At 39.7% G+C, this 27,089-nt stretch overlaps 1 long non-coding RNA gene across 1 annotated transcript in view; it reads right to left on the bottom strand.

Annotated features, from left to right (window-relative positions):
* Positions 1-27,089, bottom strand: part of 4933430M04Rik (RIKEN cDNA 4933430M04 gene) — an 88,043-nt gene that overhangs the window by 17,024 nt on the left and 43,930 nt on the right. The gene's annotated exons all lie outside the window — the stretch shown is intronic.

Below are 27,089 nucleotides of genomic sequence, written 5' to 3'. Positions count from 1 at the left end.
ACTATAGTGAGTGACCTTATCACTGTGCTTCAGGAAGTTAATCAAGCTATTAATCCCAAGCTGCTTCAATTGGTTGAAGACAGAGGCGTAGGTTGTTCCAGAGGTAGAGTAGGCATGTTTCTCTTGACAGAAACTCATCTTTAGAGACAGGGAAAACTCTGACAGAGATTATTCTAGTCTGCTTCACAGAGATTTGTGACTAAAACTCAGAATGGTGTTTATAGTGATGTAAATTATACTAGCGGGAGTGTTGGAAGTAATTTTCGATCTGCTGCTATTCAGACCAGTTTTAGGACTGGTAACCCAACAGGGACTTAGCAGAAGTTATGATAGCACTTGGCAATATGGAAGCAATGCTGCAAATTTGCACAAAGATCTGTACCAACAGGCATATGCATATGTGCACAAAGATATGCACCAACAGGCATATGCATAGTCTGCTTCTGCAGCTCCTGTGCCTATGATTGACTATCTACAGCCACAAGATATTCTCCATAACTGTTCTTCATATTATATATTATCAGATAAGATAGGCATTTAAGAAACACGGAAGACGCAGTCATGGCTGCACTGCAACAGTAACTATGGTGCACCTTTCTCACAATTTAAAATGGATATTTCTCTACATTTCTAAAATAATTTATAGGGTTTTTTTTTGTAGTAGAAAATGTAAGCAGCATTTTCACAAAACAGTGATCTCAAATACAATAAATGAAAATTTTGTTTGGCCTTCCGATAAAAGAGGTTTGAAGAAAAAAATGAAGAAAAAAGAGAAACTTAAAAAGGATAAAAGAGTATTTTATCATGCCACTTGAAAACTGAAAAATAATATTTGTAAAACAACCCAAGTCAAACTTGTAAAGATAGAAACTGCGAGGTCTGAGATGAAGCATATTCTAGATCAGATGAAGAGCAGGTTAGACGCTGCTGAATAGAAAATTAGCACATTGAAGACATGTCAATAGAAACTTTCCAAGTAGGAAAAAATGGAGAAACTACAAGCTGTGGGCCGATGAGAAGAGGCCAGCTGTTCATGTCTCTGAGACTCTGAAAGCAGTCAAGAAATGATAGTGAGAAAGAATGGCCACACATTTTAAATATGTTTGAAAAGCAGAAATTTCAAGCACACACACACACACACACACACACTCACACACACACATCAGCAGTAAACTATGTTAAGGCACATCATCATCAAATGTCTTAAAAAATGAATGATAAAGAAGAAAAGTACATTCACCCAGAACAGAGAGTTGAATGGAGAAAAGTTTTACTTGGAAATAACATGAGCTAGAACACACTGGAGTAACATATCCATTGTCACTGAATGGAGAGCCAAGTTGTCAATATAAAAAAGACCATTAAAATAAGGGCAGAATGAGGATATTGTAAAATATAAGAAAACTAAAATAATTCACAACCAGAAGACATCCATTACATGAAGTGGCAATAATTAAAGCAGGAGAAAAAATGATAGAAGATATAAATTGAAGTGCACAGAAATATGAAGAGTACTAGAAAAGAAAGCTAAATGGTTAGATTAACAAAATATATTTTAGATTGTATAAATTACTTAAAAGACAATTGGTTGTTTAACACAAAATCAAGTTTAAATCTATTGTGAGTTTTATAATATACATGCAAGTATAATAGCACAAAGGCCAAGAGAGGAGAAATGTCAGTCTGTTTTTACAAAGTATACACACTATATGCATAAAGCAGTATAGTTTTACTTCACAATAGACACAATGAAGCATTATGCTATGAAGTGGGCATCACTTCATATAAACAAGAGGAACAGCTACCGAAAGAACACCCATTTAGTTTGCAAAACCAGAGAACTCCTCAAGTGCCATAGTGAGGTATGTATAATTGTCAAGATAGTATATGGATAGAGTAGGTGCCTAACTGAATGTGGATAGTTGACGTGAACATGGCATTATCAGGAACCTAATGCCCTAGACCCAAGGGTAAGGCAAGGCCTTCCCTAGGTCAGACTCTGGGAAATGGCATAGTCTTCTCCTGGTCCAAGCATAGATGACACTGTATGAAGATATCCACCACACCTTCCTCCTCAAATTTCAGCAGCCTGAGATGTCTCCCCTAAAGACATCCCTCTCAAAATTAGCTATCCTGCCTCCTTATTCATTCAGCTATATATAATATAATAAACATGCCTCCTTCTTCAGCTATATATAATAAACATGCCATGTTTCTGGGTTGCTGGTACATTTCTCTAAAAGTGCATAGCCAAGCTGATTCCAGCCTTCCTGTATGTGTGTCTGTCCTTTCTTTATTCCCTGTTGCCCCAGGCAGGTCAATCCCAAATTGATGCAGGTTGTAGCACAGCTATAGCTATTTCAATCCTGCATTCTTCTATTGTCCATCTGAGTGTCACAATGGCAGTTCACTGGGGCTTACTGATGGCACATCTCTCACAAAATGACATCATGAAGTGGCATCATTATACTAAATATTATTCTAGCTTATATTTTCCTCTTCAACCAGACAATTGTAATTTATTATTACATAAATTACATCTTATAACTTGAAGTAGGTTCTATGTAGACTTCACAGATGTATCATATTTCTTATTGGTCATAAGTTTTCTGCACTTGGAATGGTTTGGGAGAAAAAGACCAATCATACATATCCAAGGATAAAAAGTAAATAAGAAGTAAGATCTCATAAGATTTTCAGCAGTCCAGGGATTCTGGTGTTGCTACATTTTCAATGCTCAGTCTCTGAGTGCAATGTTAGTATGTTGGTATCAATAGGTTTAGACACAGCTACAGACTTCTATGCTCCTCAGCAGGTGGCAGTGGGTGGGTTAGAGCTTTGATTTAGATTCAATCTCTGATCTCATCCTAAGTGAGGTGAGCTGTTCCCCTGAAACAATGACCTTCTCTTGGAGCTATTACTAGGCTCTCCAGCAACAATGAGTCAGACTTGGGGCCTCTACAATATCTCACAGGAATTCTGCGCTGTTTCCAGAGGCAGGCAAAGGCCTAAAACAATGGTACTCTCTATAGGGAGTATTTTCTTCACAGAGAGAACTGGCCAGAGTGCTGACTCAGGGTGTGTTGTCAGGTGTGGAGGACCAGGTGTTCCATGGCTGGATGAAATCGTCTACAAAGGCCAATTATGTCAAGTTAGTTTATACATTTACATTCTAAACATCTTATCTATTATTGAGAGATGCTGAGTCTTTCATTATAATTGCATGTTTATATAACTCTCTATAGTTCAATTCATTTTTTTGTTTCATGTATTTGGAAGTTCTGTTATTTTGTGCATAATACATTTAAGTCTGTTAAATCATATTGATGTATAGACTTCTTTGTTATAAAATTTTACCCTTTTAAAAATTTTTACTTGTTTTACTGTACATGCATGTGTGTGCATGTGCATGTGCGTGTATCTGTGTCTGTTTATCTATATGTTCACCAGATTCATCCAGGTGCCCACAGAGGTCAGAGGACAGTATTAGGTCTCCTGGAGCTAGATGTGCAGGTGGTTATAAGGGACTTAGAACTGAATGCTGATCCTTAGTAAGAGTGGCAAATACTCTTCCCTGCCCATTTCTCCAGCCCAAAATGCTACTCTTTATCCCTAGTCAGTCATTTACTGTATAACCGATTTTGTCTGATATTAATATAGACATTCTAGAGCAAAAGTGTCAGCATAGTAGGCCTTTTGCTTTTGATCTACTTTAATACATCATAACTTATTTGTTTGTATATTGATACTTATCGTGATTGGTTGATGTGATCACTGTTGTTGCTTAGCTTAAATTCAAATTTTTTCTATTTTTTCCTATTAGACACATGTATATAGTTTTCTTCTCTTTTCATACATTTTTGGATGGATGAAATACTGTTTATTATTCCATTTTCTCTCCAGTGTTATCATCCTTTCTTTCTTTCTTTCTTTTGTTATTTTAACAGTTGTTTACTTAGCTAGGGTGATTATATTTGGCTGGGTAAATTTAAAAAAATTGTACACTCTAAATATATAAAGCTTTTTCTAGTCAGTTATACCTGAAGTAAATTGTGAACTAATTAAATAGGTGGGCTTGTTGACACAATCACCTGGGGATATAAAGTAGAAGACTCATGAACTCTAGGCCAGCCTGTGCCACGTGGCAAGACTCTGTTTGAAAAACAAGAATAACAGAAAATCTTATTTAGAAAAGAGGGAAACTGTTGGAGTGGCAGTAGTTTGTTTATATTGAGGCTCTGGGATCCAGGCATGGGATCTACATGTTACTGACAAGATCTTGTCTTGCCCACACAAAGACTTAAAACACTATTAAACTCCTCTTGGAAAATGAATGGCTCTGTGGACAACAGAAGCATCAGTGAGATTGAGGTGATGAGCAAGAAATTAATAGAAAGATGAGTCTCATAATGTCATTTATGGAATCCTCGAACAGCCCTGAGTGGTTACCATTATTATTCAAATTTATAGGTGCATTAAAAGAGTTGAAAACACCAGAGAGTACAATGGAGTACAATTTGTCAAGTAACACTAAACATAAAACAGAGGAAAAGGCACTAGAGGACAAGTTTGCATGACCCAGATGCTTGGATTAGTAATCTCTGCTGCCAGCCCAGAGTCTGCCTGGCGCTAAGTGCATGCTCAGTCCACTTTTGTTTAATAAGTGAATAAGAGTACAGGGTGCAGAAGAGATGTGAAAACACCATTAGATTTAAATGTTGCCTGTGCACCAATCTATGGGTACTCAGTCATAGACATGTCTGTCATCTCTTACAATGTGCTTCTTACCTCCTGAAAACCAACTTTGACTCTTCACACTGTTTTAGGGAGAGTCAGAGACTCATCCCCTTCCTGCAGAGTGAAATTTTAGCATTTTTAAACTACTAGGGAGCCAATAGAGATAATGATGATGAACAATTAATTAATTAAAGATTAAAATGGATTCTAGTAATGGCAGCTTACCTAAAAACAAAATCAACTTTCCAATAGGTAAAAATAAGCAAGCTAAGGGCATCTGTATCCATATTGTGGGCCTTTTATACCAGCTGAGAAAGGGTCATCAGACATGGGGCAAAGACCTACTACAGGCCTATATTCAGAACTTCTTTAATAGGGACGCAGAACTACTTACACAGATGGAATCTTCTCTTCAGAGTTTTAAAAGGCTCCTAAAATTAGGTTTGGAAAGGTAATGTGAATTTGTCCATGATGAAAGAGAGTCCACAAAGGCACTGCCCTTGTGCTGCACATGCTCTGTAAAGAGGATATCCAAATAAGCCACAACTCACTTCCCTCTTCAACAAGAATAGGAGGAAATCTAGTCCTGGGTTGGAACTTCAGGTATCCAAAATCAGGGTATGGGCATAACCATAATGAAACACCAGTACAATAAAATGGTGTGCATCCAGCATGCCTAACACTGAATAATTCTATGCAAAACTAGGATCATTTGTCAAGGAAGAAAAACCAAAATGTACTCCTAAGTCTCCCATCTAGGCTTGTGTCTCTGTCCTCAAGATGCAAAAGATGTAAATATATGTTCACAGAGAATTGAGGACTGCAAACACAGGCCACTCAATTGCTACAGCAGGCTCTCAGTGCATAAAAACGCCCCGTCTGTCCAATCAGGTTTTCTCCTCTACCCTTGTATTGCTTGAAGGTTCAGAGTTCCAGAAAGATTATTACTTTTAATAAATTAGTAATCTTTCTCATACATTTGAATAATGTTTTACAACTTCAAAAGCACTTCCATTTCCATTTTCTTATGGACAAGACCAGGCCCGACAGCAGTGTAGATAAGCCAAAATAGCAACTGAGGAAAGAAGAAGCCACCTTCTGCTCAAATATTGGGGGAAAAAAAAAAAGAAAGCAGAAGACTAGAAACATATACCTACAGCCAACGAGGAGAGAAACAAGTGGATCAAGCACACACAGAGTGAATCAGCATACTAAATTGGAGAAATCAAAATGAATCACAAGAAAATTGAAGGTGTAGATCAAAATCTCAATCATACCAGCTAGCTCTAAAATAGTCTCTTGAGATCTCTGATTGCAGGAACCATGGGATTTACTTGAGATAAGTCAATGACACTAATTACCTGGAAAAATCTGGTGAACAGAAATGATCCCTTTTACCTAGGCAGCAAGACATGACAAGAAAGAAACCATAAGCAGTGTTCATTTCTGCCATTGTTTTATAATTCTAAAATGAAGGGTCTCTAACTCAGTGGATGCTATTAGTCCATCTCATTTATCAGCAAGATTACAGGGAGTGTGGGGGAAGGAGATCCTTGCCTGTGGTACACATAGCAGGACCCCTGTACCTATGAGCTTTGTCCCAGTAAGTAATACGCAGGGTGATTGCCATTGTATTAAGTATAAAAGTCTACTTGGCTTGGAAGGTAAGTGTTGCACAATATTTGACCACATTGTGACCCCTGAGATTGTGTTGTTTACTAGAAAAAGCTGTTTCTAGTTGTGGTGTGGCTCAGTCTCAGCACACACCTTTAATTCCTATGGTCAGAATACAGGCATGCTGTTAGTATACATCATTAATCCCAAACAGTGAAGATAAAATTAGTTTGTAGAAGGAAGCACCCATGTTTGAAAGTGATCCAAGCCATCTCTCCAGTCCCATGATAATATATGTCAGAGCAGATAAACATAGATCTGAATACTACCATTCCTAGTCCAAAGTTGCATATCACTCAGATATACTTTCAAGAAAATACTTAATTAGCTTCAGAAGGCCAACCTCTCTGAGAATACTAGATCACATGGGCAAATAATAAAGTGTCTATTGTAGATCATCTTTAATCTTTGTATTAAGGACAGTTCTGAAGGAAGCTGACAATTCTATGTTGCTAACTTGTTTAACAAATGCATTCTAAATAATAAAACTAATTTCTAATTGAGAAGCAGACATTGATGAAAAATTTGACAGAATAGGATGTTCCAAACTCTCACAAGAAGAGAGAAAAATAGAGGCTACTTGAGAGAGAGCAGGAGAGAGAGAGACAGAGACACACACACAGAGACAGGGAGACAGACAAAGACAGAGACAGACAGAGACAGAAAGAGAGAAAAGAGGAGGAGAGGGGGAAGAGAAAGAAGGTAAGGAAAGGATGGAGGGAGGGTAGAAGGAAGGGAAAGAGGGAGGGAGGGAGAAAGGGAGGGAGGGAAGTTTTACTGGGAGAGCTTTATAGAAAAAGGTTGAAGAGAGAACCTAGAGATGGGTGAAGACAGAACAAGCCATAGAATTAGAAAGAGCCAGAACATTAGAACAGATAATTTTAAAGGTAAGAGTACTTGCTTTTTCAGAAGGTCCTAGTACAGTTTCAAGCTCCCACACTGGATAGCTTACAGCTGACCTCCAAGAAGATCTGCACATTCATGGTAGACAGATACATAGACACAGTTAGAACATACAAGTACACAGAAATAAAAATAAGTATTATTTTAAAGAAAGTCTTGGGTCACTTAAATATACTATCATATCATCTGCAAATAGTGATATTTAAGTGGATGCTCACAGCCATCTATTGGACTGAGCACAGGGTCCCTAATGAAGGAGCTAGAGAAGGGACCCAAGGAGCTAAAGGGGTTTGCAGCCCCATAGGAGGAACAACAATATGAACTAACCAGTACACTGAGAGCTCCCAGGGGCTAAACCACCAGCCAAAGAGTACACAAGAAGAGACTCATGGATCCAGCCACATATGTAGCAGAAGATGGCCTTGTGAGACAGCAATGAGAGGAGAGGCACTTGGTCTTGTGAAAGCTGAATGTCCCAGTGTAGGGGAATCCCAGGACAGGGGGGAGAGAGTAGGTGTGTTAGTGAGCAGGGGGGAGGGGGATGGAATAGGAAGGGTTTCAGGGGGGAAATGGGGAAAGGGGATAAAATTTGAAATGTAAATAAAGAAAATATCTAATTAAAAAAAAAGACTTGGTTAGTTCGTATTGTTGTTCCTCCTATGGGGCTACAAACCCCTTCAGCTCCTTGGGTACTTTCTCTAGCTCCTTCATTGGGGACCCTGTGTTCTGTCCAATGGATGGCTGTGAGGATCCACTTCTGTATTAGTCAGGCACTGGCAGAACCTCGAAAGAGACAGCTTCATCAGGCTCCTGTCAACAAGCTCTTGTTGGCATCTGCAATAGTGTCTGGGTTTGGTGGTTGTTTATGGGGTGGATCCCCAAGTGGGGCAGTCTCTGGATGGTCATTCCTTCAGTCTCTGCTCCATACTTTGTCTTTGTAACTCCTTCCATGGGTATTTTGTTCCCCCTTCTAAGAAGGATGGAAGTATCCACACTTTGATCTTCCTTATTCTTGAATTTCATGTGTTTTGCAAATTGTATCTTGGGTATTCTGAGCTTCTGGGCTAATATCCACTTACCAGCGAGTGCATATCATACGTGCTCTTTTGTGACTGGGTTATCTCACTCAGGATGATATCCTCCAGATCCATCTATTTGTCTAAGAATTTCATGAATTCATTGTTTTTAATAGCTGAGTAGTACTCCAATGTGTAAATGTACCACATTTTCTGTATCCATTCCTCTGTTAAGAGGCATCTGGGTCCTTTCCAGCTTCTTGCTATTATAAATAAGACTGCTCTGAACATAGTAGAGCATGTGTCCTCATTACAACTTGGAGCATCTTCTGGGTATATGCCCAGGAGTGGTATTGCTGGATCTTCTGGCAATACCAGGTCTAATTTTCTGAGGAACTGCTAACCAGTACCCCCAGAACTCCCAGGGATTAAACCATCAATCAAAGAAAACACATAGTGGGACTCATGGCTCTGGCTGCATATGTAGCAGAAAATGGCCTAGTCAGTCTTCAATGGGAGGAAATGCCCTTGGTCCTGTGAAGGTTCTATGCTTCAGTATAGGGGAATGTCAGGGCCAGGAAGTGGGAGTGGGTGGGTTAGGGGGCAGGGAGAGGGGGTGAGGGGATAGGGGATTTTCAGAGGGGAAACTAGGAAAGGGGATAAAATCTGAAATGTAAATAGAGAAAATATCTACTAAAAAAGACTTGATTCCTCCTTTGTAAAATGCTCACCTCAATGAACAATTTAAAACTCAAATGACACATTTAAAGTCTGTGCTACCATCTTAGTGTCTGGTACATTTTAGATACCCAGGAAATATAGCTCAAAAACAAAGGAACAAATCCAAATACCACCACCACCATTAAAATTTAGAAACAAGTAGGAAGAGAAAAGGTGTAGTTTGAGATGTGCAAACTGTCTGTGTTCGAGTACATTTCCATAGTCAGTGCTTGTAGGAACGTATTTGTTTTTTCTTACATTCCTCACAAGACTTTAGACTTCATGCTGTTGAGGAGTTTACTTCTTCTCTAGCTGCTTTGGAAAATGTAGATCACTTTACTCCTGGAAAGTACACAGTTATTGAATGAGATTCATTCACAAATTTGTATACATTTCATGTGTTTTGCATTAAGAAATAATCTATCCACACTAATAATTATTTTTTGATCACTGAAACTACAATATCATGAATATTCTTCAATATATTATAAAAATTTTAGATGAAGACAATGTTAACATTTTACACATTTCCTTGCATTGATATGTACACTAGTATGCCCTTCATATAAGCATTTGCATATGACATATATCTTAATCTGATTGCTATGAATTAAGTATTCAGTGTTACTGGATTAGCCTACAGTAAGGATATGCCATGTTAATGTTGAAAATAGAAGGTTTCTGCACAGATGTCCCATCTCCCAAGCAATAGTTGTAATCATGAATTTGAAATGTCTACTTCATGTATTTGGCTCATAGTTGTTATAATAGTTAATTTTATATGCCAGTTCTATATTGTCAAATATTTTGGGTTTATCTGTGAGGATATGTTTAAATGAAATTAACAGTTGAGTCCGTGGATTAAACAAAACCAATTGTAATCTATAAATGGGCCCCATCCAATCAGTTAAACACCTAACCAAAACATAAGGACTAGGAAAATGCCAATGCTTCCTGCCTACATTGGACATAGGTCTTTTCTTGCTTTTCAATTCAAACTGAAAAATTGACTCTTCTTAGGTCTTGAACCTGCTGGCTGTCAGAGTAGAACTTATGCCATCCATTCCCCAGGGTCTCTAGCTTTCCACTTTTACGAGTAAAAGATGGTAAGTTCATATATAGGTAGTTAAGATAAATTACCCTTCAGGCAAGCTTTGTTAGGAGAGTTCCTACATCTTATCCTGAAGTGAAAAAGCAAGCTTTCATATCTGAGAAAGTTTCATTAGGAGAGATGGCCATCGTGGATAGCAGATGAAGCTTCTAAGTGTGACACCCTTTAGTTTCCAGAGTATTAAGTAAGCATGATGTCTTAGTCAAAGTTCTATTGCCATGAAGAGACACCATGACTATGCAGCTCTTATAAAAGAAAGCATCTAATTGGGCATGGCTTACTGTTTCAGAGGTTTAGTCCATTATCATTACAGCAGAAAATGTGGCAGCATGCAGGTAGACATGGCTGTGGAGATGTAGCTAACAGCTCTACATCCCGTTTCGCAGGAAGAGAGAGAAAGACTGGGCCTAGCTTGAGCATTTGAAACACCAAAGCCCAGTCCCCAGTGACACACTTCCTCCATCAAGACCACACCATCTAAAATCCTGTCAAGCATTGGCCCTCCTTAATAACGAAGCATTCAAATATATGACGAGTCTGTGGGAGATATTCCTATAAAAACCATTTCACATGGTAAATAAAGTCAGTATAATGTGATCCTGGAGGGAGAGATGGGAAAGCCAGACTGGTTCCACAGAGCACAGCAGTTTCTGTGTCTGATCCCTTTCCTTGAGGGTGGTGAAATAAGTTGTACATCTGTAATTTAGTCTATGTGTCAGGATCCAGAGAGAAAGGACTAGACATGTATCAGGGAGAAGGTCTTGCTCACAACTGCAAGTGAAAAGGACAGAACACAACTCTGTAAGAGCTGCAAGGTCACAGAATGGGTTGCTTCTAGGGCCCTGGAGAGATCCTAAGAATGACCTAGCTTGACTTTTGTAATTGAGAGCAGACAGAATATCTGTATCTAATAGTCACTAGTATATCTTAGTGCCTATCAGTCTCCACAACCACAAAGCCTATGTGAATGGGTGAGTAAACCGATAATGGATAGACAGAGATAGTGTCATAGTAGCTTACAAAAGGTAACTTACAAAACGCAGAGTTTATTTGAGGCTAATAGGTTCAGAGGGTTAGTAGAATCTATGACCATCACAGTAGGGAGTATTGTGGCAAACAGACAGGCGTGGTACTGAACCTGTCTCGGAGAGCTCACATCTTCCTCCACAAGAGCAAAGCAGAGAGAGCCACACTGGTAATGCAAGAGTCTTTAGAAACCCTCAAGCCAGTCTCTAGTGACACAAGGTCATAACTCCTAATCCTTTCAAACAGTTTAACCAACTGGGGATGAAGTATTCAAATATATGAGCTTGTGAGGTTTGTACTCATTTAAAACACCACAGGCACACAAGCAGGTGATAGATAGATAGATAGATAGATAGATAGATAGATAGATAGATAGATAGATAGATAGATAGATAGATAGATAGATGATAGATAGACAGGCAGACAGATAGGTATCTACAAATCTATAGATTCTGTTGATTACATTTCTCTGGAACACTGTGAGTGTACTTCATTTATATGTCTACCTAAATCTAGTATTACATAGTAATATCCTCCAACTTGAGACATCCTTCCTGTAGGAAAGAGGGAAACTCAAGGGACTCTGAAATACCAAAACTTAGCTCAATACAGGAAAGCTTACTAGATTCACAAAAGCTCCCTGAAGTTTTACAAGAGGTAAGCAATTACTATAGAGGGGAGATTGTCTGACCAGCTGCCAGAGCTGTCTGTAAGTCATTCAGGGAGCATAAAGGATATAGCTTTCATGAACTATCCCATGATGGGGTGGTATTTATGGCAATAAAGCTGCTTTGGGTCATCCATGCACCTCTGAGGAACTCTTCCCTTTCATTCCCACAAGCAATCTCAATAAAGTCACTGACTCTCTGAGCTAGACTTAGGTGGATTATTTCTTTGGTCTGTTGTTGGTGTTTTATATAGGATGGGTAGGCATTTGTTTATGTATCTACAGGGAAAAATCACACAAAATCTAGGCAAAAAGGACTTGACCTAGAATCCTACTTGTCACTCATAAGATAAAAGGGCATGTATCAAAGAAAATGTGGGAGTTCCATGTCCAGGACTCACAATTGCCACAGAAGAACTGTCACCCTACACATTACACTCTGGTTTGTACTTCCCAGACTCTGAGGACAATCTCTCCATATCTGAGGACAAAGTCTTCATAGGTCATGAATGCTGCACCTTCAGAGCTCCCCAATGACTTACAGGTAACTCCAGCAGTTGGTCAGGACAATTTCACCCAAAATTCTCATAGAAAGCACCTGTGTTTGAATGCCATGAACGTTCATGGGCTATCCTATTGTCAACATTGCTATTGCTGCTGCTGCTGCTGCTGCTGCCATTGATCCTGATGCTGTTTTGCAATATGGAGAAACAAAGCATTAAAACTACTTAACTAAAATGGTAAACATATGAGTTATCATGACAAGTTCTCTTCAGATAGCTGAAACTCATTCGGGTCTTGCACAATGCTGGCTTCCCACAAGCACCAAGCATTCTTTTTACGCTTTTGTGTCCCAATTCATAATTTTGGAGGCACTCACAAATAAATACGACATTTACAGCAGTTGCATAGAGTGACTGGGGAACATTTTGCAATATCACAGTACCTTTACGCTTAGATTTATGTACGTATGTAAATCTAGGTGTAGTGTTTATGAAGCATGCTGGGAAGCTTTACCACAGCAAGTAGGTAGACTTTAGGTGCTAAGACTAGAACGATTTGAGTTTCTCAAAAACATGATTTAATTATATTTCACAAACTTAAAATGTCACCTTTATTTACATAACTCCAAGCAAAAGTGTTCATGTGATTAATTACAGTTTATATTTTGTTCTTTGCTATAATAGTCTGAAATATTTAGAAGAAAAAGAACTTGTCAAAGGTATATGTAAATATAATTTTAACTTATATGCTATATTTACCATTCATCATTTTTCAGAAAACATATTCATTGGTATATATTTATTACAGTTATAATTTTTATTTCTTAGATTATTACTGTCAAAAGAAAACCAAATATGCAAAACTTTTGGTTGCCATAATCAATGATTGTTGTTTAAATTAAAGTAAGGGAATAAAATACATAGAAACCTTCATTTTATTATTTACCTAAATATCTCCAACTATAAAAATGATTCAGGTCTTCCCAGGAACAATTAAATTCTGTCTTCTTTGATTTTTATGTCAACTTTTCGCTACATAAAAAGAATAGCTTTGCACATGTTTGTCGATTTTACCATTAAGAAATACAATCATCAAGACAGGAAAATAAGTATATTTTATGTAAGAGTCCCCTAGCTTAATCTACATCTTTTGGGTATTAGGGCATGTATCATATGGGCCTCCCTTTGTACTCTTGTCTTAGATTCTACAAATATTTGGATAAATCTATAGCCAATTCTCAATACATTCAGGATGCCATGGAGGCAAAGTCTATAGGAAAGAAGTGACTGTACATGTGAACAGATGAATGATATTGTTTGTGTTTTGTCTTTTCAAGAAGATGCATTCTATTAATTACTTCTCTACCTGCTATGACAAAATTGCTCACAAATGCAACTTAGGGAAGAAGAGCTTGCTTTGGCTCATAGTGTGAGATACAGTTTATTAGGACAGGAATAGAATGATTGTAAGATTGTGAGACATCTGGTCCATTGCCTCTGCAATCAGGAAGCAGAGATGCATGTTAGTGTTCATCCATCTGCCTGCCTTTTCCTTTCTTATTCAGTCTGGGACCTAAACAATAGTGACACTCACACTCAAGGTGGATCTTCTATGATCAGTGTAAGTCCCTCAAAGTCATGATTTTGACTGAGCTGTGTCTCCTCGGTGATTTCAAATCCAGTAAAGTTGACAATGAAGATTAACCACCACAGAGATACTGGAGTAGAAGGTCATGGAAACATGGTAAAATTTCAAGAGCTCTTCTTGTGCTTGAAATACCAGAACAGGACCAAGAGAGGCTACTAGGCAGTATCCATGTGTGGATGTTGGCTTCTTCTGGAGTCACAAGACTGTTTTAGTGTATGTGATGGGAGACAGGGGTGAGCATTCTGGGCACTTGCCTGATACCTAGCTGGTAGTAGTGATTCCAAGAGTTCTGGCTGAGTCAGAATAGGAGACAGCATGACAAAACCTTTGGAACCTCTACCTCTTCACACATTTGTCCTTTGGAATAGACTTTACTGATTCCCCAGCAACAGGTTGAGTCACAGGATAAGACTTTTTTTTGTAAGGCGTATATGCTCTGCTTGAAGAAGTTTTCAGAAGGTGGGGCACAGGAATGGTCAAGATCTTGGTGCTCAAAAAATATAAAACAGGGAAGGGGATATCATGGTGTAAAATAGAATCCAGTTACAAATGCTACCTACTTCCTAATTACTTGCTTGGCTAGCCTATTTCTTTATTATTCATCACTGTGCCTAACTTTGGAAACCTACTTCTTGGTGCTGTTTCTACTTTGCAGAGAGTTAAGAGAACTGTAAGCAAGGAGCCCAAAAGTGAGCTAAAGGTATGAAGATATAAACACATGGGTTTTCATGGCAGTGAATCACAATTGTCAGAGAAGAAGGCACCACATTCTAGTGCTTTTGTGGCTCTGTTTCTTAGAATTAGGCAAGATATTATTTCCTACCTGTAGCTTTCCTCCCAATCATCACACCTCCACCACCAGAGAGGGACCTGAGCAAGTAGGCAGTGTAGGATTTTTACTTCAAGTAGGTCTGATTCTCTATAAGTTTAGTGGGGAGATGTACACCACTCCTGACAGCACAGAGAATAAATGGAGAGCTGAGTTTCACCAACTGTCTGCATGACCTTGAGTGAGTCACTCATGTCCTCATGCCCAAGTTTCCTTAGAAAAAAAGCTAAAAATGTTGCTCTAAAAAAATCCCATCTGCCTTTCTGTGTTACAGACAAAAACTGGGAAAAGATGAGATCCTGTATTCCTGGTTTCAGTAACAAGAAAAGGCAGCATTCTACAGAACAAAAGGCAATGGGGTAATAAAACTCATAGTCACCATGTCACACCCATCTCCAGGAAAATGAATGGCAGTCGTGTTCTTGACTAAATTTTGTCCTCCATTTATCCTAGTGATTTGGAGGTCCTGGAGTAAGTAAGTAGGACCCAGACTCTAATAGAGTCTTCCTAAGGTCTCAGAGGAAAAGGATCCTCCCAGTTTTGCCAACACTAGGAACACCTTCCTCTCTAGGACACCCAGAACCTTGTGGCCAAAGCCCCTGAGTCCTCAAACCTCAAAACTTGGCATTCTCAGCAACTTAGTACTTAGGGTTATCATTAAATTTATGATCTTGGAGAGAGACAGAGAGAGACAGGGGGGAGGGAGGGAGGAAGGAAGGAAGGAAGGAAGGAAGGAAGGAAGGAAGGAAGGAAGGAAGAAAGAAAGGAAGGAAGGAAGGAAGGAAGGAAGGAAGGAAGGAAGGAAGGAAGGAAGGAAGAAAGAAAGCCTTTTAAAGGGCCTCTAATTAATTTTCCTGTCTGTATAATGGATAAAACACTATCTGTTTCTTTCACTTGTTCATAGAAAAAACATGAGACTAAAGGAGATAACAGGAAATTTTCCCTATCTAATGGTGTTTGGTTTTCTAATGGTGTTCGGTTTGGTCTTGTCCAAGGACACCCATGTTGCTTCACTAGTGCAGACAGATGACTTGGGAAGACACAGTGAAATGCTGAAAGCAGATAAAGAATGCATTTTCAATGGAATGCTGAAAAAAAAATCTCCTCACCTTCCTCCCCTGACCAGGCATGGCCCTGCAGATAAGGAGAAAGCCCTGGGATCACCATTCTCAACCACCTTTCCCAGATCCACTCTGTTCTCATGATCTGAAAGTTTTTAGGAAAGTGCTCAGATTTAGACACTATTCAGGACTAACTAGCTGAGATAAGTGTACTGCTACGTAGAAGTTGATGACTCAAGGCAGTAGCGACTTTCAATGCGGAGAAAACATCTTGACAAGGGGGACTGTGCCATCCCATCCATCCTACGACCACCCCTTTCATGCAGCCTTGAGAAAATACCTATAAAGAAATAGCAAAACTGTGTACTTCCAAAGCATGGCTAAGGTAATCCATGGGATATTTGGGTGAATAGTACTGCTGTAATTTCATGTGTCTGTCATGGACTCATAGTCTGAGGGTTGTTTGCCAGCCAGTGAAACCAGGAAGAGGTGCAAGCTAAGAGTAAAAGTAGGTCACAAGGAGCAGGCCTTTGAATGTTATTGCTGGTCTGTGCTTCCTGCCTCACTCTCTGCTTCCCAGACCAGCATGATGTGAATAGCGTCTGCCATAGATCTGGTCACTCTGATCTTAACAGCTCTATCATATGTTCCTCCACCATAATGGAACAAGTCCTCTGAAACCATGAACCACAATAAAATTGTCCTCCCACAAGCTGTTTCTGTTAGGAATCATAGTCACAGTTACACAAGAGATAATCTAGCTGGTAAACTTTATCATTTACTTGTATTTCACAGTGGGCAAATCAGGGTCTATTGGTTAAAGCAGTCAATACACAGCAAGTCTTGGGTGTGAACACAGCACATCCCACGTCAGAGATGCTCTCCACCCTCATGGGCAACAAGCTCCTGAGAGGCAAGCCTACCTAAATGAGAACCCTTTCACAATGTTTTTTCCTTGTAGAAATTTAGACCCACAAAGTTGTTCTGGCCTCTCAGTTCTGACACTGCCCTCCTGATTCACTTCTGCCATTTGGATTTATGAACTAAAGTCAGGAGACTTCATGGATGACTCTGATAGTTCAGCCTTGCTCAATGGGCCTGTCTTCTTTGAGGAACCATCAAAGGAGATGGAGGGGACAGGGCATCAGGGAGAGAAAAACTGCAACAACTTAGGAACCACAGGCAACAAGTAAATACTGAATGCAATTCTTCACCTGCAAAAGCTTTGGACCGTTCCATCTCCTGGCAAAGCAAGAACTAATGCAGAAATTTATTCCTTCTGGGAGCGTATTCTTGATAATGGCTCCAAAGTGCTCTATGAAGCCTTTAAAGTTGGCAGCATCCTCCTGGGTTACGTCCCACGGTCGTCTGCTCTTGTATGTGAAAAGGAGATCAATTTTCATCTCATTTGGCAGACAAGGAAATTCGAGACTCAGAGTTGTAAAGTGCTTTGCCTAAGGTAACACAGCTAGTAACTAGGAAAATTAAGATTAAACACAATTTTCTGACTGCCAGACCTAGATTCTTTCCAATCATCCCTCACACTTCTTAAAAGCCACATGGCTCCACGCTGTACTCCAAGCTATTTATCCAATCAAAGGAGAATATAAATTACCCACACAAAGACTTGTGTACAAATTTTCTAGAAGCTTTATTACCTTGTCCAAACTGGAAATATTCCAAATACCTATCAGGGAAAGAATGGGGTAGGGGTGATGGCTCCTGTCTGCCACCCAGCCCAGAAGCAAGAAGATCCTGGTGATAGGATAGCCTAAGCTGCCTAATAAGATCCTGTTTCAAAAATAACGACAAAAACTAGAAGATTAGCTAAATAAACCTATTACATGCATATAATTAATACTGTCCAGCTGTAAAAGGTAAGAAGTAGTGATATGGCCAACAGCATGACAAACCAAGAATATTCTGGATTGAAGAGGTCAGGTATAAAGAACACACACCACACTGCATGGATCTACTTACGTAAAGCTCTGGATGAAGCAACTGTATTTATGGCCACAGCAGATCAGTGGCTGCTTGCAGATGGAGAGCCTGGAGTAAAAGATGACAGACACAAGAATATTCTATGTACTAGATAGGCTCATTATCATGGGGATAGTTTCCCAAGCATATGCATTTAACAAAATTTATCAAAGTGTACGCTTTTTACATATAGTTTAAATGATGTGACAATTATACACCAATACTGCTGTTTTAAAAGATCACATGGCTCCATACAGTAATGAGGCCATCCCCACCTCACCCAATCCTCAAGGATATTCCCCTCTTCAGCCCTTGAGCTGCAACATTATTCCTGATGGGAATATAGAGAGGAACTTGATACTGAGCAATAGCTGCTACAGTCACGATATTAGTCTCATCCTCCTCTTTATGAATACAGATTTAGGGTGATTGTAACTTCACTTTGGGCAACGGATTTTCTTTCCTTCTGCCTGGGGATCACTTAGCAAAACAAACAGAAGCAGTTATCATTATTCTTCCTATTAAATAAGCCGAGTAAACATTTGGACTAGTCTTTCAGATTTAAGACAGATGTTTCCATTGTAGAGGCTGAAAAAAAATTGCAGGTATGGAACACAGAGAAAGGAGAGAGTGAGGCAAAGAGGGAGGGGGTATGAGCTGGGCTGGGCTGGAAAGGCTGAAGTGGAACTCTCAGCGTGGGTTGCCAGGCAGCAGGCCTGATGAGAAGGTCTCCATGGTTCCCCTGACCTAAATGGTTATCAAGAGTCCGCCACACAGCACTCTGGGGTTCAAGATGCCAACTGAACTCCAGAAGCTCTGTGTGACACTCTTCTGCTCAGATAGGAAAGGAAACCAAATCTTCAATCCCTAACAAGTAAGCTCCACATCAGCTAAGATGCCCCACATGTGTGGTCAAGTCAGAGGCAGCTGTACAACCCGTGGCACAGTGAATAAAGTCATTCGCCACCAAGCCTGACAACCTGAGTTCAAACTTCCAAAAGTTATCTCTGGCCTACACACATGCACGTGCACATACACAAACACACACACACAGACATATGTGCATAGTCACATACATGTATACACAAATATACACACATATACATACATACATACATACATATACACACACACACATATGCAAACACACACACACACACATACAAACACACACATACATACACACACAGAAAGACACACACACCCCTAACAAACAAACACATGAAAAATGTGTAATACACAGGAACACTATACTTGAGTTGTTAAGAAGTAAACATAAAATCAAGGTTGGAAGAAAATTTTCTGCCTCTTTTTAGGTGAAAAAAAATTACTTTCAAGGTAGCAGAGTTCCTTTGGAAAGCTGCTGAGAATGTCCGACTGTATCCATGGAAGATGCCATTCTGTGGTGAGAGTCACTGAGTAATCATCTTTTCTTATTGCTCAGGACTTGCTGAAGAAAACTTTGTCATTGGTGACATTCTGAAGAGAGTTGTGTATGTACATCAGGGTTCTCTAGAGAATTACAAACAACAGGATATCACACACACACACACACACACACACACACACACACACACACACACACATACACCACTTCAACTTTTTCAACTTCCTATCACTGTGGCAAAATACCTTAAAAAAATGGACCCGCAAAGAGGAAAGGTTTATTTTTGGCTCAACATTTTAGAGGTTCCAGCCCATGGCCACTTGAGCCCATTGATCTGGTTCTGTGGTATGCTTAGGATAGTATAGTGGAAGGATGTAATAGAAGAAGCCTATTTAACTTACAGCAACCAGAAAATGAAGAGAAAATCAGATTAGGTCATGGTTCCAATAACTGCTTCAAGGATATCGCCGTGATCTACTTCCTTCTACCCCATCCCCCAGCATCACAGGCTAGCAACTAAGAATTTAAATCCATGGGCCTTTGAGGAATACTTCCAATCTCTACCAATACACATACATAAGAGGAGGTTTGTTATAGGAATTGGTTCATGTAATTATGAAAGCCAAGAAGTCCTACATCATGCCATACTCAAGCTGTAGAAAGAGAGAAGCCAAGAGTATAATCTACTGGGAGTGTAAAGGCTGAGGACCAGACATGCTGATGCCTAGAGCAAGAGAAAATACCTGGCTCAGCTCAAGAAAAGAAAGTGAATTTGCCTTCCCTCCACTGTCTGGAGAATGCCAGTGCTGGATGGTTTTATGTCGACTTGACACAAGCTAAGTTCATTTGAGAGGGGGGAACCTCAACTGAGAAAATGTCTCCATAAATCAGGCTGTAGGCAAGTCTGTTAAGAAAAATTAGTGATTGATGTGGGAAGGCTCAGCACATTATGGGTGGGGCCAGCCTTGGACTGGTGGTCCTGGGATTTATAAGAAAGCAGACTGACTGAACAAGCTAATAAGCACCACTCTGCCGTGGCCAGAGTACCACCTCCACCTCTGAACTTTTGCCCTGTTTGAGCCCTGTCCTGACTTTCTTCAGTGATGAACAGTGCTGTGGAATTGTAGACCAAATAAACCCTTTCCTTCTCAGGTAGCTTTGCTCATGGGTGCTTTATCACATCAATAGGAACCCTAACTAAGACAATGCCCATTCATATTGATGAGGATAGTTTTTCTCTTACTGGATCTATTGACTCCAATCCTAACTTCTTCTAGAAATAGACCCATAAAAACACTCATCAGTAAGATTTGACTACAGAGCTAGGCATTTCTTACCCCACTCAAATTGATGTATGTAATTAACCATCACCCAAAACAGCAGAGATAAAGTTCTGAAAATATAGGCCTTCATAGTTTTGTAGGTGCTGGCATTCCTGAATCCTAATACTCCATGAGATTGTTCAGAAAAACTAGATTAAATCTGCTGGTGTTGCTGAATAAAATGTACACACCTACTAAATTAGACTGTCAGGGCACTGGGAAATAATCACCATTTATTGAACTCCCTAATGTAATGCCTTTTAAGAGGATATTTTAAAAAATAAGGTATAATTACATCACTTCTCCTTTCTTACCTCCATATCCTCCTATATCCCCCCGTACAACCCCTCTCTTTTCATTCCCTCTCAAATTGATGCCTTCTTTGAGGATTATTGTTTTATCCATGTGTATTATATTATTTTATATTATATTATCTATATATAGCAATAATATTTAAATGCCACCAATTAATTACATATATGCACACATATATGTACAAATATATAAATACAATTTGCTGACTTTTGTTGATTGTGTATATATGATTTCAGGACCGATCACTTTGTATTGGACAATCAGTTATGGGACTCATCCCTGAAGAAGACGAATTCTCACATTTCTCCACTATCTTCAGTTGCATATAATTCTGTCTATAATAGGACCCCTTGAGATTTCCTTCTTCTGTGTTAGTGTGTCTATTGAAAATGGTTTGAACAGTCATGCTTGTGCATCATGGATGCAGCTTCTCTGTCATTTTTTTATTTATTAATGTTTTATTAGATATTTTCTTTAGATACATTTCAAATACTATCCCGAAAGTTCCCTATACCCTCCCTCCGCCCTGCTCCCCTACCCACCCACTCCTGCTTCTTGGTCCTGGCATTCCCCTGAATTGGGTATAAAAATTTTGCAATGCCAAGGGGCCTCTCTTCCCAGTGATGGCCAACTAGGCCATCTTCTGCTACATATGGAGCTAGAGATATAAGCTCTGGGGGAACTGGTTAGTTCATATTGTTGTTCCACCTATAGGGTTGCAGACCCCTTTAGCTCCTTGGGTGCTTTCTCTAGCTTCTCCATTGGGGGCCCTGTGTTCCATCTTATAGATGGCTGGGAGCATCCACTTCTGTATTTGCCTAGCATAGCCTCATACAAGACAGCTATAACAGGGTCCCTTCAGCAAAATCTTCCTGGCATATGCAATAGTGTCAGGGTTTGGTGGCTGATTATGGGATGGATTCCCTGGTGGGGTAGATTCTGGATAGTCCATCCTTTTGTCTTAGCTCCAAACTTTGTCTCTGTAACTCCTTTCATGAGTATTTTGTTTCCTATTCTAAGGAGGAATGAAGTATCCATCCATTGGTCTTCCCTCTTCTTGATTTTCTTGTGTTTTGCAAATTGTATCTTGAGTGTTCTATATTTCTGGGCTAATATCCACTTGTCATTGAGTGCATATCTGATGACTTTTTTTGTGATTGGGTTACCTCACTAAGGATGATATCCTCCAGATACATCCATTTGTCCAAGAATTTAATAAATCCATTGTTTTAATAGCTGAGTAGTACTCCATTATATAAATGTACCACATTTTCTGTATCCATTCTTCTGTTGAGGGACATCTGGGTTCTTTCCAGTTCCTGGCTATTATAAATAAGGCTGCTATGAACATAGTGGAGCATGTGTTCTTATTACTAGTTGAATCTTCTTCTGGGTATATGCCCAGAATATATATTGCTGGATATGCCCAGTATATTGCTGGATCTTCCAGTAGTATTATGTCCAGTTTTCTGAGGAACCTCCAAACTGACTTCCAGAGTGATTGTACAAGCTTGCAATCCCACCAGCAGTGGAGGAGTGTTCCTCTTTCTCCACATCCTCGCCAGCATCTGCTGTTACCTGAATTTTTGATCTTAGCCATTCTGACTGGTGTGAGGTGGAATCTCAAGGTTGTTTTGATTTGCATTTCCTTGATGATTAAGGATTTTGAACATATTTTCAGGTGCTTCTCAGCCATTTGGTATTCCTCAGTTGAGAATTCTTTGTTTAGCTCTGAACCCCATTTTTAATGGGGTTATTTGAATTTCTGGAGTCCAGCTTCTTGAGCTCTTTGTATATATTGGATGTTACTCCCCTATTAGATTTAGGATTGGTAAAAATCCTTTCCCAATATGTTGGTGGCCTTTTTGCCTTATTGGCAGTGTCTTTTGCCTTACAGGAACTTTGCAATTTTATGAGGTCCCATTTGTCAATTCTTGATCTTACAGCATGAGACATTGATGTTCTGTTTAGGAAATTTTCCCCTGTGCCCATATGTTCGAGGCTTTTCCCTACTTTCTCCTCTATTAATTTCAGTGACTCTGGTATTATGTGGAGGTGATCCACTTAGACTTGAGCTTTGTACAAGGAGATAAGAATGGATCAATTTGCATTCTTCTACATGATAACTGCCAGTTGTGCCAGCACCATTTGTTGAAAATGCTGTCTTTTTTCCACTGGATGGTTTTAGCTTCCTTGTCAAAGATCAAGTGACCATAGATGTGTATATTTATTTCTGGGTCTTCAATTCTATTCCATTGATCTACTTGTTTGTCACTGTACCAGTACCATGCAGTTTTTAATCACAATTGCTCTGTAGTATAGTTTATGTCAGACATGGTGATTCCACCAGAGGTACTTTTATCCTTGAGAATAGTTTTTGCTATCCTAGGTTTTTTTTTTATTTTTCCAACTGAATTTGCAAATTGCCCTTTCTATTTCAGTGAAGAATTGAGTTGGAATTTTGATGGGGATTGCATTGAATCTATAGATTGCTTTTGGAAGGATAGCCATTTTTACTATAATAATCCTGCCAATCCATGAGCATGGGAGGTGTCTTAGTCGGGGTTTCTATTCCTGCACAAACATCATGACCAAGAAACAAGTTGGGGAGGAAAGGGTTTATTCGGCTTACACTTCCATACTGCTGTTCATCACCAAGGAAGCCAGGACTGGAACTCAAGCAGGTCAGGAAGCAGGAGCTGATGCAGAGGCCATGGAGGGATGTTCTTTACTGGCTTGCCTCACCTGGCTTGCTCAGCCTGCTTTCTTATAGAACCAAGACTACCAGCCCTGAGATGGTCCCACCCACAAGGGGCCTTTCCCCCTTGATCACTAATTGAGAAAATGCCTTACAGTTGGATCTCATGGAGGCATTTCCTCAACTGAAGCTCCTTTCTCTGTGATAACTCCAGCTGTGTCAAGTTGACACAAAACTAGCCAGTACAATTGACCCCTTGTCAACTTGACACACAAAAACATCACTAGTAAGCCTCAACCCTTACAATCTTATTCATCCCCATTCTAAATAACTTTAAAAGTCCCACAGTCTTTACATATGCTTAAAATTTCAATCTCTTTAAAATATCCATCTCTTTTAAAATCCAAAGTCTTTTTACAATTAAAAGTCTCTTAACTGTGGGCTCCACTAAAACAGTTTCTTTCTTCAAGAGGGAAAATATCAGGGCACAGTCACAATCAAAAGCAAAAGTCAATCTCCAACTGTCCAATGTCTGGGATCCAACTCACGATCTTCTGGGCTCCTCCAAGGGCTTGGGTCACTTCTCCAGCCAGGCCCTTTGTAGCACACGAGTCATCCTCTAGGCTCCAGATGCCTGTACTCCACTGCTGCTGCTGCTCTTGGTGGTCATCTCATGGTACTGGCATCTCCAAAACACTGCATGACCCCTTCAGTCCTGGGCCATCAATTGCAACTGAGGCTGCACTTTCACCAATGGCCTTCCATGGCCTCTCACTGTGCCAAGCCTCAGCTGCTCTGCTCAACTCCTTCATGCCTTCAAAACCAGTACCACCTGGGTGACCCTTACACATTACCAAGTCCAGCCACAGCACAAGGTACAACTTTGGCTATATCTGGAACACAGCCACTGTGCTTTCAGAAAATACTTCCCAGAAGATGTCACCTCAATGATGCTGGTCTCTTCTTAATCACCGCTAATTTCTTAGCTCCAGCTAACCAGCATCAATAGTCCCAGTAATGCAAAGTTTTTGCTTTAGTAGTTCTGGTATCTTGTTAATCACAGCTGATTCTTCAGCCCCAGCTAACCAGAACTACAGAATCTTCACAATCAAAACAGGAATGGCCCTGAAAAGAGTCTTTAATTTTCCCTCTGAAATTTCACACACCAGAGCTCCAACTTCTGCAGTGTTCTCAACATTATCTTCCAAGCTCCTACACAACATCCGACAGAGGTCTTAACAATGGATGGATCTTCAAGCCCAAAGTTCCAAAGTCCTTCCACAGTCCTCCCCAAAACATGGTCAGGTTGTCACAGGAATACCCCACTCCTGGTACCAACTTCTGTATTAGTCAGGGTTCTCTAGAGTCACAGAACTTACGGATAGTCTCTAGTTAGTAAAGGAATTTATTGATAACTTACAGTCGGCAGCCCAATTCCTTACAATTGTTCAGTCGCAGCTGTGAATGGAAATCCAAGGATCTAGCAGTTACTCAGTCTCACACGGCAAGCAGGCGAAGGAGCAAGAGCAAGAGCTAGACTCCCTTCTTCCAATGTCCTTATATTGTCTCCAGCAGAAGGTGGAGCCCAGATTAAAGGTGTGTTCCACCACACCTTTAATCCCAGATGAAAGGCATAGCCCAGATTAAAGGTGTGTTCCTTAAACTCGGAGATTCAATCTTCTGGAATCCATAGCCACTATGGCTCAAGATCTTCAAACCAAGATCCAGATAAGGATCTCCAAGCCTCCAGATAAGGGTCACTGGTGAGCCTTCCAATTCCGGATTGTAGTTCATTCCAAATATTGTCAAGTTGACAACCAGGAATAGCCACTACAGGAGGTCTTTCCATCTTCTGAGATCTTCAATTTCTTTCTTCAGAGACTTGAAGTTCTTATCATACAGATCTTTCACTTCCTTAGTTGGAATCACACCAAGGTATTTTATATTATTTGTGACTATTGTGAAGGGTATTGTTTCCCTAATTTCTTTCTCAGCTTATTTATCCTTTGTGTAGAGAAAGGCCATTGATTTATTTAATTTTATATCCAGCTACTGCACTGAAGCTGTTTATCAGGTTTAGGAGTTCTCTGGTGGAATTTTTGGGGTCACTTATATATACTATCATCTGCAAATAGTGATATTTTGACTCTTCCTTTTCAAATTTTATCCTCTTGATATCCTTTTGTTATCGAATTGCTCTGGCTAGGACTTCAAGTACTATATTGAATAGGTAGGGAGAAAGTGGGCAGCCTTGTCTAGTCCCTGATTTTAGTGGGATTATTTTGAGTTTCTTTCCATTTAGTTTGATGTTGGCTACTGGTTTGCTGTAGACTGCTTTTACTATGTTTAGGTATGGGCCTTGAATTCCTGATCTTTCCAAAACTTTTATCATGAAGGGGTGTTGGATTTTGTCAAATGCTTTCTCAGCATCTAATGAGATGATCATGTGGTTTTTGTGTTTGAGTTTGTTTACATACTGAATTATGTCCCATCCCTGCATCCCTGGGATGAAGCCTACTTGGTCATGATGGATGATCATTTTGATGTGTTCTTGGATTCGGTTTGCAAAGAATTTACTGAGTATTTTTGCATCGATATTCATAAGGGAAATTGGTATGAAGTTCTCTTTCTTTGTTGGATCTTTGTGTGGTTTAGGTATCAGAGTAATTGTGGCTTCATAAAATGAATTGGGTAGATTACTTTCTGTTTCTATTTTGTGGAATAGTTTGAGAAGAGTTGGAATCTCTCAGGTCTTCTTTGAAGGTCTAATAGAACTCTGCACTAAACCCATCTGGTCCTGGGCTTCTTGTGGTTGGGAGACTAATGATGACTGCTTCTCTTTCTTTAGGGAAAATGGGACTGTTTAGATAATTAATCTGATCCTGATTTAGCTTTGGTACCTGGTATCTGTCTAGGAAGTTCTCCATTTCATCCAGGTTTTCTAGTTTTGGTGAGTATAGCCTTTTGTAGTAGGATCTGATGATGTTTTGAATTTCCTCAGGTTCTGTTGTTATGTCTCCTTTTTCATTTTTTATTTTGTTAATTAGGATACTGTCCCTGTGCCCTCTAGTTAGTCTGGCTAAGGGTTTATCTATCTTGTTGATTTTCTCAAAGAACCAGCTCCTGGTTTGGTTGATTCTTTGAATAGTTCTTTTTGTTTCCACTTGGTTAATTTCAGCCCTGTGTTTGATTATTTCCTGCTGTCTATTCCTCTTGTGTGAATTTGCTTCCTTTAGTTCTAGAGCTTCTAGGTATGCTGTCAGGCTACTAGTGTATGCTCTCTCTAGTTTCTTTTTGCAGGCACTCAGGGCTATGAGTTTTCCTCTTAGGACTGCCTTCATTCTGTCCCATAAGTTTGGTTATGTTGTAGCTTCATTTTCATTAAACTCTAAAAAGTCTTTAATTTCTTCCTTTATTTCATCATTGACCAAGGAATCCTTGAGCAGAGTGTTGCTCAGTTTCCACGTGAATGTTGGCTTTCTATTATTTATG

The sequence above is a fragment of the Mus musculus genome, chromosome 11, assembly GCF_000001635.26.
Source record: "Mus musculus strain C57BL/6J chromosome 11, GRCm38.p6 C57BL/6J".
Classification (NCBI taxonomy): Eukaryota; Metazoa; Chordata; class Mammalia; order Rodentia; family Muridae; genus Mus; species Mus musculus.
The sequence above is the reverse complement of the archived record's forward strand: the minus strand, read 5'-3'. Positions and strand labels throughout refer to the sequence as shown.